The sequence below is a fragment of the Cynoglossus semilaevis genome, chromosome 14, assembly GCF_000523025.1.
Source record: "Cynoglossus semilaevis isolate Cse_v1.0 chromosome 14, Cse_v1.0, whole genome shotgun sequence".
In the NCBI taxonomy this organism is placed as follows: domain Eukaryota; kingdom Metazoa; phylum Chordata; class Actinopteri; order Pleuronectiformes; family Cynoglossidae; genus Cynoglossus; species Cynoglossus semilaevis.
The window spans coordinates 14731246-14736159 of record NC_024320.1 but is presented as its reverse complement, the minus strand read 5'-3'; positions in this window follow the sequence as shown (position 1 = coordinate 14736159).

The window sequence follows — 4914 nt, the reverse complement described above, 5'->3', positions numbered from 1 at the left end:
AAACCAACACACAGTAAGGACTCCCACTGGGAGGCTTCCAGTCCCTCGTTGTTTTCCTTAAATTGGACAGCGACAATCATTATGCAATCCTTACACCTGCTGACTAGGAGTGATGCCCCAGGCATTAGGATGCATTAGTCTGGAGCCTTTTCCTGTTTCCTTTTTTTCCAGTCTATGTTTTTTAATCCCATAAAAAGTTTTTTTTTCTGTTGCAATTCATGTAAATCTACAGGGAATTCATTCTGTTTCTATCACAGGAAGAAATCCTACGATCAGTCTTTGGTGATGAAACCATTCATTTTCAAAAACTACATTCAAACATTTAGGAACGCTTTTGGACAAAGTTGATTTCTGGCCACTTCAAAAACACTTGGAGGTTGTAGAACTTTTTCTAATATTGTCCTAAATGTTTCAGTCGCTTAAATTAGCCATTGGTGAGTAGGTGCTAAGTTAGCAACATGGACCAGTTTACATTATAAACCTGTTGATAATGGTTCAGTCCAATCAAGAAAATGGTCTCAAAGTCATAGACATCTGTAAATGTGATGTTTCCACAGGTCGTATTTCATGACGATGGCCAAGATGGGACACACACACACACACACACACACACACACACACACACACACACACACACAAAACAACTATTCAAACTCCTCGTCAGGTCGCTCAAAAAGTGCAAAAGGTGAAGGGGAGAAATATTCGTATACTGCAAAGCATTGTGGGACAGCATGGAGAGGCCAATGAGAACCCTTCAGACGGATCGCCGCCGGGCAATCACCACCCACCTGTGACTGTTCTCCAGCCCGTCACCATGGCAACTACAGCACTCGATGCTAGAAGATTCCACTTTTCCTGAGACAGGAGTGCGAGCGTACATGCTGAGTGTGTTGGGTGGATTTTTTATTTTTTTTTGTGTTTATGTAAAAAATATTCTTTAGGGGAAAAAAGTCAAACTCCGCAGCTTCGCCCGGGATGTTTTAACGCAAAAGACAAATAGAAAATCGCAGCTCATCTGTCCAATCACAGATAAAGAAACATCAACACTGGTCTCAACTCTTCGTGGAGTTGTTTTGGTTTATTTTTTCTTCAATAAACTTGGTTTATTTCTAATCATGTCAAGGCTGAACTGGACTTTAGGTTTACATACAGAATAAATGCTGAATGGTGATAAAGAGAAGACTGAGTGTGTGCTTTATAAGAGAGGGAATGAGGCACGAAAACAGCGTGGGCTGAGCTGGTCATGTTTATTCATAGCAGCACTGATCGTCACAAAAAGGCTTGTTGATCACCTGCTCTTACTCTCCTACAAACCATCCATCCGTCTGTCCATCCATCCATCCATCCGTCCGTCCGTCCATCCGTCCATCTATCCATCTATGTCAAAGCTATCACTACCAATTTCACCCGCAGTCACTGTCTCTCCTCCCTCTCTCTCTCTCTCAAGCGTGAGTCGTGACTGCTGTGGAGCAGATTTGCACAGCTGACACTGATTTTTTTTTTTGCAATTACCATCATACTGTATGAGAAACTTAAACTACTAACTAAACAAGGAGCCGCAAACTAGAGACGGGAACCGACCTGAGACTAGGACTTCAGCAACACTCAAGTTGTACAAAGACCCCAGACCTGACTTCAGTCCCGCTCTACACAGACTTAACACTTGACCTGGACTTGAGGTTTGAAGCTTGTGAATAAATCTTATTCTTCCTGATCTTAATTTTAATTCATGACAGTTTCTTCCATTGTGTTGATGTCATGGTTAAATCGGCGACAGGCTGGAGTTAATCCACTCCCCTGATTTCTGTTTTTTTCTCATTATTGACAACTGTTGACATTAAAACTGACTCTGCTGCTAATCCTTCGGTGATTTTTCACACAATAGCAGCAAAGTTGAAAGGTCAGTTTTATAAGACAGTAGTGAGACTTGTTATGATGTATGGTTTAGAGACTAAACCATTCTATCCAATAGACAAAAGGCTGAGTTGGAGGTGGAGGAGATGAAGATGATGAGGATTAGAAGTGAGCAGATCAGAGGGACAGTTAAGGTTAAGAGGAGAGATGGTGAATATATCAGACAGAGGACGTTAGAGATGGAGCTGTTAAGAAAGAGAGAATCAGAAACACAGTCCGTCATCCAGACTACGTAGTGTTTTGTTTTAATTCCTTTCAGTTGCTTCTATTAACACTCGGACCTTGACTCGGATCTGGGACAAAGGACTCAGAAGTTGACTTGGAACAAATGACTGAACACCTCTGCCACAGACTGACCACTGGGTCACATCTTCGTCTAGTTTGTTACCATTTTGCAGAGGTGAAATGTCTGCCTATTCATGCTCCGAAAAAAGGCCTGTGCTGCGGCACAGCCGTTGACAAACTCTGTCTGATAATCTTCTAAAGTTCATGATGAATGAGACGTTGTCCACAGGAGACAGATTCACTGTTGTGTGCTTTATCGCTAAATTGCAAGAAGACCTCAGGATTTTGAATTTATACATATATATATATAATTAATAATATTTATTTATTTCCTCTAGAAAAGTACAGTATTAGTACTGCTGTGTAACAATGGTTAACATTCCAAACATCCTGACTGGAAAACATGTCGTTTTTTTAAAGAATAATAATTAAAAAAATGTTTTCTTGCAGAATGAAAATTGCTCAATGATACTAAAATACATAATAGATTGTTTTTGGGCTGTTGAAAATGTCAATCAATGTTCTTCCCCTGCAATCATTTGTTTATTTTAGGTTTTATGTTTCAGTCATCCTTCAGCATTTTACATAACTTTAATAAACTAATTTTTATTTTTTAAATAACTATAAGAACCAAGACAGCGGTGAAGCAGTTCTGTGCTTCAGACTTATCTTTGTTATTATTCTGTTCACAATAAAAGTTCATTTTTGTATCTTCTCTTTTTATTCCTTTTTTTGCTGACTGTCTCTGTGGTAACTCACTCCTGCCGCGGTGCACTGTCTCACCTCTAACAGTGCAGCGATGCTGTTGCTTGTGCACAGGCTGGAGGACTGTCAGGTGACCTTGACGCTCAGAAAGTGAAAGGAAAACGTTGGATGTCTGAAAACATGAAAATAAATATCACAACTTCAAACGAACTAAACCTCCCCAGTAATGTGAGCCACCGATGAGGTCTTGGCTAATCCTCATGACGAAATTCTGAACAGTGTGTGAGAGTTTGTTCGCTAACGTGTCGCAGCCTTAAACACCTCAGCATCTAACTTGATCTGCAGCCTCTCCGTCACCTGCCTCCTCCCTCCCTCTCTTCCTCCTCATCCTCTCCATCATTTCCACCCACGCTCGGCTTTTGTTGACTCTGAGTGAGTGTGTACTTCTGCATGTGTGTCTTTTATTCATTTATTCTCTCCTCTCTTCTCTCCTCTCCCCTTTCCTACTGTATTGTTACGGTGAAGGTGATGCAGCACTAACAGCATTATTTACTGTAAAAAAAACAAAAACAAAAAAAAAACCTTCATCACTTAGGCTGTAGGAGCTGCTTTGGCTCAAATGTACAGATAGCTGTGTTTATCCAGAAAATCAGGCAAAAGAAGAATTTTTACCATTAAATATTTCTGACATGACCCCAGTTCACTTTTAATTTATACATTAAACCCCACTGATTTTTTTTTCCCATTCACATGATGAGCTGTCAATCAAGATGCACCAGTTCAGATATTTTTATATACTGCATTTATATTAATAAAACGAAAGATCACAGTTGTACATCATTGTAAAAAGAATATCAGTATACTAGTTGAAAACTTTTTTTATCCATATTTTATTTGAATCAATTACTGGACATTTCTGGTGACCCCTTTGACTTACAGTGACCACACGGGGGGTCGTGAACCCAAGATTCATTTACAACACTGGATCAAATCTTCCCTATTTTTTGGAGATGGCAGATGAAAATGTGAGCTAGGTAAAATATTTTGGGAATATCTTTTCAATTTTTTTGAAAGAGTTGAAACATTTTTATCTAAACTACCAAAGATCTCAGTCTGTTTTCTATGGAACTGACTGAAAACGGAGGAGATATTTCCTCCGAGAGGACTTCATAATCACCACTGGCTGGAATGCAGCTCCAAATCAACCTCAAATGACAAATCAAACCTCATGACATAGCCTCTCCTCTGTTTTTTTTAATGTCCTTTATCCTTCTCTTGCTAAACTTGAGATTAAATTTAAGAATTTCAAGTCCTCATCATAGTTCTGGTTAAAAACTAGCTCTGTGTCTGAAGACAGGACATAAACTCCTAAAATCTACCCTGAAGTAAATCACGGGTGTATGTGGTTTCTTAAGGCTGAGTGGACTTCTGAAGTGGCTTCATCTACAATCTGTACTTTTAGTACTTCATTATCATACCATCATACAATTCATATCATACAATTTCCAGTCATATTATGGAGTTTTATTCAGTCCCCCGCTTTCACGCACATTGAATTCTCAATCAAGAGCCAGTGAAGGTCTGTGTTTTTATTGGACGTAATTTTCTCTATCGGCATTGTGCTGGCAGCTTTTCTTTTCTCTACGACTGCAGTAGGAATTAATCAACCAATTTGTGCAAAGCACAAACACACACTCGTTGGCGGTGGCGGCAAGATTCGCACTTTACTGTTGCCATGGCTCTCGGAGTCTGCCCGTGTCTATCTGTCAAGGCCGGAGAGTGTTTGACAAAGATATTGTCAGGGAAGATGATTCACTTTGCAGTCAATAGTCAGATTCTTTGTGTCTGTGTGTTTGAGAGAGAGAGGTAGAGAGAGAGAGAGAGAGTCCTTAAACCAGTGTTTGTCTTCTCTGTCAGAGGTATAAAAGTTGGACACAGTGTCTTTGCCGAGGAGCAGAAGCTCCAATAAAAGAGGATTAGCCCAGGATTTGGCCTCTCAGAGTTCAGTGT